This window comes from Salmo salar, chromosome 01 (genome assembly GCF_965601325.2).
Source record: "Salmo salar chromosome 01, fSalSal1, whole genome shotgun sequence".
In the NCBI taxonomy this organism is placed as follows: domain Eukaryota; kingdom Metazoa; phylum Chordata; class Actinopteri; order Salmoniformes; family Salmonidae; genus Salmo; species Salmo salar.
This window is the reverse complement of record NC_138291.1, coordinates 94776027-94788130: the sequence shown is the minus strand read 5'-3', so window position 1 is coordinate 94788130 and position 12104 is coordinate 94776027. Positions and strand designations below refer to the sequence as shown.

The 12104-nt window shown below is 44.2% G+C and overlaps 1 pseudogene; it reads left to right on the top strand.

Annotated features, from left to right (window-relative positions):
- The window catches only part of LOC106610474 (tektin-3-like), a 33071-nt pseudogene extending 28276 nt beyond the window's left edge, over nucleotides 1–4795 (top strand).
- Nucleotides 4796–12104: the final 7309 nt, after the last annotated feature.

Sequence of the window (12104 nt, the reverse complement as noted above, 5' to 3'; positions counted from 1 at the left end):
GGTCAAATGTTGCGGGTCGCCTTCCACAAGCTTCCCTTGAATTTTGATCACATTCCGCCTGACAGAGCTGGTGTAACTGAGTCAGGTTTGTAGGCCTCCTTGCTCGCACACGCTTTTTCAGTTCTGCCCACACATTTTCTATAGGATTGAGGTCAGGGCTTTGTGATGGCCACTCCAATACCTTGACCTTGATCCTTAAGCCATTTTGCCACACCTTTGGAAGTTTGCTTGGGGTCATTGTCCATTTGGAAGACCCATTTGCAACCAAACGTTAACTTCCTGACTGATGTCTTGAGATGATGCTTCAATACAACCAAATAATTGTCCTTCCTTATGATCCCATCTAAATTGTGAAGTGCACCAGTCCCTCCTGCAGCAGAGCACCCCCACAACATGATGCTGCCACCCCCATGCTTCATGTTTGGGAGGGTGTTCTTTGGCTTGCAAGCATCCCCCTTTTCCTCCAAACATAACAATGGTCTTTATGGCCATTATGGCCATTTTTGTTTCATCAGACCAGAGGACATTTCTCCAAAAAGTATGATCTTTGTTCTCATCTGCAGTTGCAAACCGTAGTCTGTCTTTTTTATGGCGGTTTTGGAGCAGTGGTTTCTTCCTTGCTGAGTGGCCTTTCAGGTTATGTCGACATAGGACTCGCTTTACTGTGGACATAGATACCTTTGTACCTGTTTCCTCCAGCATCTTCACAAGGTCCTTTGCTGTTGTTCTGGGATTGATTCGCACTTTTCGCACCAAAGTACGTTCATCTCTAAGAGACAGAACGCGTCTCCTTCCTGAGCGGTATGACGGCTGCGTGGTCCCACGGTGTTTATACTTGCGTACTATTGTTTGTACAGATGAACATGGTACCTTGCTCCCAAGGACGAACCAGATTTGTGGAGGTCTACAAAAAAATTTCCCTAGGTCTTGGCTGCTTTCTTTTGATTTTCTCATGATGTCAAGCAAAGAGGCACTGAGTTTGAAGGTAGGCCTTGGAATACATCCACAGGTACACCTCCAACTGACTCAAATGATGTCAATTAGCCTACTTGAAGCTGCTAAAGCCATGACATCATGTTCTGGAATTTTCCAAGCTGTTTAAAGGCAGTCAACTTAGTGTATATAAACTTCTGACCCACTGGAATTGTGATCCAGTGAATTATAAGTGAACTAATCTGTCTGTGAACAATTGTTGGAAAAATTACTTGTCATGCACAAAGTAGATGTCCTAACCAACTTGCAAAAACTACAGTTTGTTAACAAGAAATGTGTGGAGTGGTTGAAAAACTAGTTTTAATGACTCCAACCTAAGTGTATGTAAACTTCCGACTTCAACTGTATGTTAATGAGTGAGAAACAACAATTCCTAACACACACAGCATGCTAGCAGATACCCATAGACTTCTATTCATTGTGCTAATGCTAGTTAGCATTGGCTCACAAAGCTACCTCTAACTTTATTCATACTGGACACAGAAACATGGTATCCACGAGTTCATCTGATTCTGTGGATGTATGAAAACTTTGCCAAAATCCCAAAGTGATCCCTTTAATACAGTAAGTTACTGAAACAATTACAAAAACAGTGAATAGTGCAGGTAATAGCCTAACCACCGATCAAGCAAAATGAGGGACTAATGCCTAGATTCAGTCAGATCAAGTTTAACCAGAGAAAGCAGACAGCCGCATAGCAGATGTTTTAGTGGTGCTAGAGGTGGAACTGTGTTGGAGCGTCAAATCTGTGAGCAGCTGCTCTTGATCATTGTCATGAAGCCACAGCCGCCCCGCTCGTGTTAATGAGTGGCAATGTCCACTTTAGGTATAATGACAGGAGCCACTTGTGGATTTGACTGGTCTAATACAGTTACATCTCCGACACCGTCAAAACAACTGATATGCGGATGTCGGCTAAAGCAGATCTGCTTGACTAGAACCCTAAACATTCAAATCCTTTTGCTGCAGGATTATTTTACTATGACAATTTAGGTGAAATTAAGAGCCTACATCTATACTTCTCTCAGGTCAAACTGAGCAGTTCAGCATGAGCTGGAGAGAGACATCAGCGAAAGGTGACAGCTCAGAGGATAGATAAGAAGTGTCACCATCTCAGGAATGCGTCAGATGGGATCAGCTACTACAGAGGGATCGAGAGACTGGACCCTTCGTGAGTAGTACCCAACCACTAGTTTAGGGCAGAGGGGTCGAGAGACTTGACCCTTTGTGAGTAGTACCCACACACTAGTTTTGGGCAGAGGGGTTGAGAGACTGAAGCCTTCTAGAGTCAGAGGCCCTACCCATTCACAAGTTTAGATATTAATGTTTTACAGCTTTGTGGATGGAATAGGATATCTATCTATCGACAGAGGTGTGTTAAATGTTCTCAGAATATAAAGCGCCCAATCCCAAATGTAACCACTACGCCTGTGTGTCTCCTGGCATAGGACCTTCCAGTCCTCACCACTGTGGCCTTATTGTAATTCTTCTCCTTCTTGACCAGCCTCTCCCTGCCCGACTCGTGGTCAAAGTTCACAGACGACAACATCCTTCACTCCCAGTGCCAGTTATCGGTGTCCCACAAGCTGCGTGACGAGATCGAGATCCTGCTGAACGCCACGTCCAACGAGATGTGGAACCAGTTCAACACGGTCAACGTGGCCTTCACCAACTGTATGTCAGAGACCACCAACGCCAAGAACAGACTGCAGACACACCTGGCTAAGGTGACTAATGGTTCCCTAGACCAATGACCATCAGGTTCATCTCTCATGTTTTAGTTCCTTTTCTATTCAGTTCCATTCAACTCATTGAGATGCAGTTTGGTTGTTTCTTGTTATACATCATTGTTCTTCAACATCAGGTCCAGGGGGTAGTAAGGAAGGCATCCTAAACTGCCTGCATACCATAGTTGATTATTGCTGAGTTTTGGCTGCTGTCTATGATTTGTCTCAAACTATTGAAGAGTTTATTACATTTTTGTGACATCTTTTATGACAATAGAGAACAAATGTTTATTATTATCAAATTGCTTTTGCTGTTTAATGAATGAGGAGAAAAGGTAAACTCATTTCATGCCCTTTTACTTGAGGCTAACAATCAGTGTTTAATGGGCAGAGACATGCAGACGAAGACCATGTAAGTGTTGTGGAATGATCACCCTCTCCACTGGTCTAGGCCTTATATGCACTGTCATCTTGTTATGGAAGCCAGGCATGCAAAGTAACTTACCAAACTCTGTTTACTGCTAAGCTAATAGTCTTGTCAAAAGATGGACACCAAAAATAGATATCTCTGCATTGCCTGTGTTCAGCACTTTCCACTGAAACATACCCTGGGTAGTGGAGTATTGGACACTGGAGCCCATTGTTGTTAAATGGCTAATTGGAGGTTGCTGGGCTCTATCCACCTCAGCAGTTCTCTGGTCTTATTCATTGACATCAGCTATGATGTGAGGCACTCAGTCTATAATAAAGCCAGTCAGCCAGCCAGTCAGTCAGACAGGGATGGTTCTGAGGAGTGGTGGAGTGATTCATGGGAATGAGATTACATGATAATGTGATGGTGGGATGAGAAGGAGGAGGGTATTGTATACAGTACAGTGTTCTTCTGATTTGATTTAAAGTTAGTTGGGGTTGATTTTGCTTTTATCCATGGTGACTAGAAATGTCACATCACCTGATCGTGTGGTGTAAATCAACAAATCAACAAGTTTATTTGAGTTTCCTAGAACTCTTTACCTCAAACCCTTACCCAGCGAGAAAAACTGGTTGCAAAGACATCCAGAGCATACAACCAGATTACAACCAGATTACAACCAGATTATAACCTGATTACAACCAGATTACAACCAAATTGCAACCAGATTATAACCAGATTACACTGGGGGCTCCCGAGTGGCGCACCGGTCTAAGGCACTGAGTCTCAGTGCTAGAGGCGTCACTACAGACACCCTGTTTCGAATCCAAGCTCTATCACAACCCGCCATGATTGGGAGTCCCATAGGGAGGCGCAAAATTGGCCCAGCGTCGTCCGGGTTTGGCCAGACTAGGCCATCATTGCAAATTAGAATTTGTTTTTAACTGGCTTGCCTAGTTAAATAAAGCTTAAATAAATAAAAATACAACCATATCAACTGCTAGAACTGCTCTCCTCCTAAACAACACAAATTCCTCTGTTTCCTTACTCCCTGGATCATCTCAACATCCCTTTCTCCTGTTTCTCTTTGCAGACCCTCCAGGAGATCTTCCAGACCCTGAGGGACAAGGAGTGCCCCCTGATGGTGGCCCAGACCAGGCTGGATGAGAGAGCACGTTGGCCTAACGTGGAGCTCTGCAGGGACAACCCACACCACAGGTAGGGCTCGGGCATGTCTAGGTATTTTATAGCCAGTATGTTTTACACTTACCCTGGGTTTTATAGCCAGTAAGTTTTACACTTACCCTCCCTTCTCCTCTATTTACCACTTCTTCAATCTGACTGTCTTGTCTGTCCTTGTCTCTGTCCCTGTTCCCCGTCCCTGTTTCCATCCCAATCTCCAGACTGGTGGGAGAAGTGAAGGAGATAGAGGACACCATCCTCAAGCTGCGTGAGAGGCTGATGGAGGCAGAAAACACCCTGCAGATGTTGGTCAAGACCAAGGCTGCCCTGGAGCATGACCTGTCCATCAAGGCTAACTCCCTGTTCCTGGATCAGGAGAAGTGCATGGGCATGAGGAAGAGCTTCCCCAGCACCCCACACCTGGTGGGATACACCTAAAGCTTTCACATAGTATAACTAAGGGTGGTGGGATACACCTAAAGCGATCACACAGCACTGTATACACTAAGAGTGGTGAGCTTCACTTTGGCCATGACACAATACTGTATACACTAACTAAGGCCCAGAGGCTTTCCTGGTCAAGAGCATTGCACACAGCCAAGGAAAAGTCCTGGATCCCATAGGAATGAGCACCACATAAGGATTGGGTTAATTCATATACACTATTGTTTCTACACTATTGTACTGACCTGAACTGTACTGTTCTGGCTCTGCTTTTCACATTGTCCTTTCTAGAGTGATTCCAGGCAAGCCCATCTGAGCTATAGTGCTCTGGCCTGGTTCTTCCTACACTGAGGAATGAGAGCAGTATCGCTCAGGAGGGCTTGGCTCGGCCATAGAGAATGATAGAGGACTCTAATGGCCAAGAGCTTGATTTAGCATGGGCAGCGCCATTGGAGACTTTCACCATTTTGGAGTGGGCAACTGGGTGGGACTACCTAAAGGTTAAGGAAAGATCAATAATTCCATCCAGGTCATCAGGAGGGATCCGCCAATGTATTATACTCTTAAGTAAACATTCCAAAAAATATATATTTTATTGATGTTCATCAATTTTGTTTTTCAAGTTTTGGAATGTTTATTGATCTTGTCTTTTCCTACTAACACTGACTTTGCTGCTAATCTCTTTATTAAATAAAAATATACTTACTATGACTCTGATATGTGGTTGTCCCACCCAGCTATCTTCCCATGAATGCACTTACTGTCAGTTAAACTTGACACTATCAATGCTGACACAAGGACTTGTCATTTATTTCTGATATACACTATTTATTCATAAGTATGTGGACACCCCTTTAAATTAGTGGATTTGACTATTTCAGCAACACCCCTTGCTGACAGGTGTATAAAATTCAGCACACAGCCATGTAATCTCCATATACAAGCAATGGCAGTAGAATTGCCTAACTGAAGATCTCAGTGACTTTCAACATGGCACAGTCATAAAAGGCATTCTTTCCAACAAGTCAGTTCGTCAAATGTATGCCCTGCTAGAGCTGCTCCAATCAACTGTAAATGCTGTTATTATGAAGTGAAAACGTCTAGGGGCAACAACGACAGCCGTGAAGTGGTACGCCACACAAGCTCACAGAACAGGACCGCCGAGTGCTGAAGCACGTAGCGTGTAAAAATTGTCTGTCCTCGGTTGCAACACTCACTACCGAGTTCCAAACTGACTCTGGAAGCAACATCAGCACAATAACTGTTCGTCGGGAGCTTTTATGAAATGGGTTTCCATGGCTGAGCAGCCGCATACAAGCTTCAGTTCACCATGCGCAAGGCCAAGCATTGGCTGTAGTGGTGTAAATCACGCCGCCATTGGACTCTAGGAAAGTGGAAAGGCATTCTCTGCTGTGATGAATCACGCTTCACCATCTGGCATTCCAACAGATGAATCTGAGGTTAGCGGATGCCAGGAGAACGCTACCTGCCCGAATGCATAGTGCCAACTGTAAAGCTTGGTGGAAGAGGACTAATGGTCTGGGGCTGTTTTTCAAGTTTCGGGCTAGGCCCCTTAGTTCCAGTGAAGGGAAATCTTAACACTACAGCATACAATGACATTCTAGATGATTCTGTGCTTCCAAAATTGTGGCAACAGTTTGGGAAGGCACTTTCCTATTTCAGCATGACAATGCCCCCGTGCACAAAGTGAGGTCCATACAAGTGATTTGTCGAGATCGGTGTGGAAGAACTTGACTGCACAGAGCCCTGACCTCAACCCCATCAAACACCTTTGGGATGAATTGGAACGCAGACTGGGAGCCAGGCTTAATCACCCAACATCAGTGCCTGACCTCACTAGTGTTCTTGTGGCTGAATGGAAGCAAGTCCCTGCAGCAATGTTCTAACATCTAGTGGAAAGCTTTCCTAGAAGAGTGGAGGCTTTTATAACAGCAACACTCACTAAATCATTCCTTTTCCTAATTTTCTTGAGATTTGAGTTGGGTCCCACACATCTCTTTTTCTTTCTCCATCCTTCCATCCTTCTTCCTTTTTCATATCCAAATATCTGTTGTGTCTTCCATTATGTATTTTCTAGACATCCATCTCTGAGGTCAGAGCCAATAGACAGGGAGGGCTTAACATCCTGTTGTCCAATGAAAGATCTGGTAAGCAGGCCTGGGTCTAAGCTGTGAGGCTTACCAGATGGGAAAATCTGTTTGTGACTCCACATAAATCCTACTTCTTTCACTCCATGTTAAAGCGAAGTATGACAACATCACAATCAGCACCACCAAAACTAAAGCAGAGTTTCACTACGGAAATACCTTCAAGTGGGATGACCTATGAAGAGATAAACAAAGAGTTATCGCTGAAGAAATTCCTGTTGTTTTAAGTGTGTGTGTGTGTGTGTGTGTGTGTGTGTGTGTGTGTGTGTGTGTGTGTGTGTGTGTGTGTGTGTGTGTGTGTGTGTGTGTGTGTGTGTGTGTGTGTGTGTGTGTGTGTGTGTGTGTGTGTATGTGTGTGTGTGTGTGTGTGTGTGTGTGTGTGTGTGTGTGTGTGTGTGTGTGTGTGTGTGTGCAGTGGTGGAAAAAGTACCCAATGGTCATACTTGAGTAAAAATAAAGATAACTTAATAGAAAATGACTCAAGAAAAAGTGAAAGTCACTTAGTAAAATCCTACTTGAGTAAAACTCTAAAAGTATTTGGTTTTAAATATTTTATATGGTTTTAAGTAGTAAAAGTAAAAGTATAAATCACTTAAAAGTCATTATATTAAGCAAAGCAGACCGCACCATTTTATTTTTTAATTTTTTATTTATGAATAGCCAGGGGCACACTCCAACACTCAGACATAATTTACAAGCATGTGTTAAGTGAGTCCGCTAGATCAGAGGCAGTAGAGATGACCAGGGATGTTCTCTTGATAAGTGTGTGAATTAGACAATTTCCCTGTCCTGCTAAGAATTCAAAATGTAACGAGTACTTTTGGGAGTCAGGGGAAATGTACGGAGTAAAAAGTACATTATTTTCTTTAGGAATGATAATGAACTAAAAATAAAAGTTGTAAAAAATATAAATTGTAAAGTACAGATACCCCAACAACAACTTAAGTAGTACTTTCAAGTAATTTTACTTAAGTTCTTTACACCACTGGCTGTGTGTGTGTGTGTGTGTGTGTGTGTGTGTGTGTGTGTGTGTGTGTGTGTGTGTGTGTGTGTGTGTGTGTGTGTGTGTGTGTGTGTGTGTGTGTGTGTGTGTGTGTGTGTGTGTGTGTGTGAGTGCATGCACAAGCTTGTTTTTGTGTTAAATGTTTCAGGTGTGCTGCGTTTCATATCTTTAGTTTATGTTATCCAGTGTGTGTACAGAGCTGCCCGTTTGACACACACACTCATACTCACTCATTCACTCTCTCACACACACACACACACACACACACACACACACACACACACACACACACACACACACACACACACACACACACACACACACACACACACACACACTGGGCTCTAGCGTTCCCAACCTCCAGTGGGTGTTTACCCCCCCACACAGCCCCTGTCCGGGGGAAGGCGTCAGCATGCTTCAGATAGGCTGTCACGACTTCCGCCGAAGTCGGTCCCTCTCCTTGTTCGGGCGGCATTCGGCGGTCGACGTCACCGGCCTTCTAGCCATCGTCGATCCACTTTTCATTTTCCATTTGTTTTGTCTTTGTCTTACACACCTGGTTTCAATTCCCCAATTACTTGTTCATTATTTAACCCTCTGCTCCCCCATGTTTGTTTGTGAGTAATTGTTTGTTGTATTGCGGTCCTTATTTGTGGCCTTGTATTTATACTTATATATTTATACTTATTTTTCTACTATATTATTGACTGTATGTTTGTTTTACTCCATGTCTAACTCTGTGTTGTATGTGTCAAACTGCTTGCTCTATCTTGGCCAGGTCGCAATTGTAAATGAGAACTTGTTCTCAACTTGCCTACCTGGTTAAATAAAGGTGAAATAAATAAATGAAATTCATACGACATGTATTGTGATATATTTGAGTAAAATTGCTTTCATTACTCATATCTGCTGTCCTGCGCCTGACTCATCTCACCAGCTACACACAGACGCTTTACATAGGCTGACGAACCAAACGAGTGTTCTCGCATAAAAAAATACCTCAATAAGAACTCAATATAGTCACAATTAATCAAAGATAACTTAAGAAATCTGTCACTAATTTTGACCTCTTTGCCTAGGAGATCTAAGTCGGGCAATTTTGTATCTGATTAGTATGATTGGTGTAGTATTTCGCATGTGAAAAAATGTGTATGAGGTCGAGTCTTCTCTCGTTGAATGACAACAGGCACTTCAACCCCTTTGCTATGAAGCCCCTAAATAAGATCTGGTGCAACCAATCACCTTTAGAAGTCACATAATTAGTTCAATAAAGTCCAACTGTGTGCAATCTAAGTGTCACATGATATGTCACATGATCTCTGTATATATACACCTGTTCTGAAAGGCCTCAGAGTCTGCAACTCCACAAAGCAAGGGGCACCACCAAGCAAGCGACACCATGTACAGCCGGGAAGAACTATTGGATATAAGAGTAACGTTAACTTACCAACATTAGACCAGGAATACGACTTTCTCGAAGTGGATCCTCTGTTTGGACCACCACCCAGGAAAATGGATCGGATCCCAGTAGGCGACCAAAAACAATGGTATCGCAGATGGGGCAGACAGAGCGGTCTTCTGGTCAGGCTCAGTAGAAGGGCACATCGCTCACCACTCCCGAGTATACTATTTGCCAAAGTCCAGTCTCTTGACAACAAGGTAGATGAAATTCGAGCAAGGTTTGCCTTCCAGAGTTTCTTCACGCATCGCGATGACAGAAACAAACATCTCTCTGGTAAGAAGAAAGGCGGGGGTGTATGCCTTATTATTATCGAGTCGTGGTGTGATAATAACAACATACAGGAACTCAAGTCCATTTGTTCACCTGACATAGAATTCCTTACAATCAAATGCCGACCGCATTATCTACAAAGAGAATTATCTTTGATTATAATCACAGCCGTGTATATCCCACCCAAAGCAGACACCTCGACCGCCCTGAAAGAACTTAATTCGACTCTATGTAAACTGGAAACCACATATCCTGATGCTGCATTTATTGTAGCTGGAGATTTTAACAAGGCTAATCTGAAAATAAGGCTCCCTAAATTTTATCAGCATATCGAATGCGCAACGCGGACTGGCAAAATTCTGGATCATTGCTACTCTAACTTCTGTGACGCATACAAAGCCCTCATGTCACGGTTGTTGTAGGATGAAGGAGCGGACCAAAGCGCAGCATGTGTATCGTTCCACATTTTTTTTATTCAACTGTGAAACTATGCAATACATACAAATAAACTGAAAGAACAAAAACAACAAACTGTGACAAAGAGTTACAACATATACTTACTCACACTCAATCTCCCACAAACCCAGGTGGGAAAAACACCTACTTAAGAAAGATCTCCAATTAGAGACAACGATGACCAGCTGCCTCTAAATGGAGATCATCCCAAACAAAACTCAACATAGAAATACAAAACTAGAACATAACATAGAAAAACGAAACTAGAAAACCCCCCTGTCACGCCCTGACCTACTCTACCATAGAAAATAACAGCTTTCTATGGTCAGGACGTGACACCTCCCTCGCTCTCCTTTCGGCAAATCTGACCACGACTCCATTTTGTTGCTCCCAGCCTATAGACAGAAACTAAAACAGGAAACGCCCGTGCTCAGGTCTGTAGAGTCTCAATTCAATGGCTCAGACACGAGATGTATGTGGCAGGGTCAACAGTCAATCACGGATTACAAAAAGAAAACCAGCCCAGTCGCGGACACCGATGTCTTGCTCCCAGACAAACTGAACAACTTCTTTGCTCGCTTTGAGGACAAAACAGTGCCACTGACACAGCCCGCTACCAAAACCTGCGAGCTCTCCTTCACCGCAGCCTACGTGAGTAAAACATTTAAACGTGTTAACCCTCGCAACGCTGTCGGCCCAGACGGCATCCCTAGCCGTGTCCTCAGTGCATGTGCAGTTAAGCCGGCAGGTGTGTTTACGGACATATTCAATCAATCCTTATCCCAGTCTGCAGTTCCCACATGTTTCAAGAGGGCGACCATTTTTCCTGTTCCCAAGAAAGCTAAGGTAACTGAGCTAAATGACTATCGCCCCATAGCACTCACTTCCATCATTATGAAGTTCTTTGAGAGACTAGTCAAGGATCACATCACCTCCACCCTACCTGAAACCCTAGACCCACTCCAATTTGTTTACCACCCCAATAGGTCCACAGACGACACAGTCGCAATCGCACTGAACACTGCCCTAACCCATCTGGACAAGAGGAATACCTATGTAGGAATGCTATTCATGGATTACAGCTCAGCTTAATTACCTTCCAAACTCGTAATTAAGCTCGAGACCCTGGGTCTCGACCCCGCCCTGTGCAACTGGGTCCTGGACTTTCTGGCGGGCCGCCCCCCAGGTGGTGAGGTTAGGAAACAACATCTCCACCACGCTGATCCTCAACACTGGGGCCCCACAAGGGTGCGTTCTCAGCCCTCTCCTGTACTCCCTGTTCACCCATGACTGCCTGGCCATGCACGCCTCTAACTCAATCATCAAATTTGCAGACTACACTACAGTAGTAGGCTTGATTGCCAACAATGACGAGAAGGCCTACAGGGAGGTGGTGACGGCCATTGGAGTGTGGTATCAGGAAAATAACCTCTCACTCAATGTCAACAAAACAAAGGGGATGATTGTGGACTTCAGGAAACAGCAGAGTGAGCATCCCCCTATCCACATCGACGGGTCAGTAGTGGAAAAGGTGGAACATTTTAAGTTCCTCGGCGTACACATCATGGACAAACTGAAATGGTCCACCCACACAGACAGCGTGGTGAAGAAGGCAGAAAAGCAATTCTTCAACCTCAGGAGGCTGAAGAAATTTGGCTTGTCACCAAAAACACTCACAAACTTTTACAGATGCACAATCGAGAGCAACCTGTCGGGCTGTGTCACTGCCTGGCACGGCAACTGCTCCGCCCACAACCGTAAGGCACACCAGACTACCTGCCCTCCAGGACACCTACAGCACCCGATGTCACAGGAAGGCCAAAAAGATCATCAAGGACACAACCACCCGAGCCACTGCCTGTTCCCCCCGATGTCATTCAGAAGGCTAGGTCAGTACAGGTGCATCAAAGCTGGGACCGAGAGACTGAAAAACAGCTTCTATCTCAAGGCCATCAGACTGTTAAACAGCCATCACTAACATTGAGTG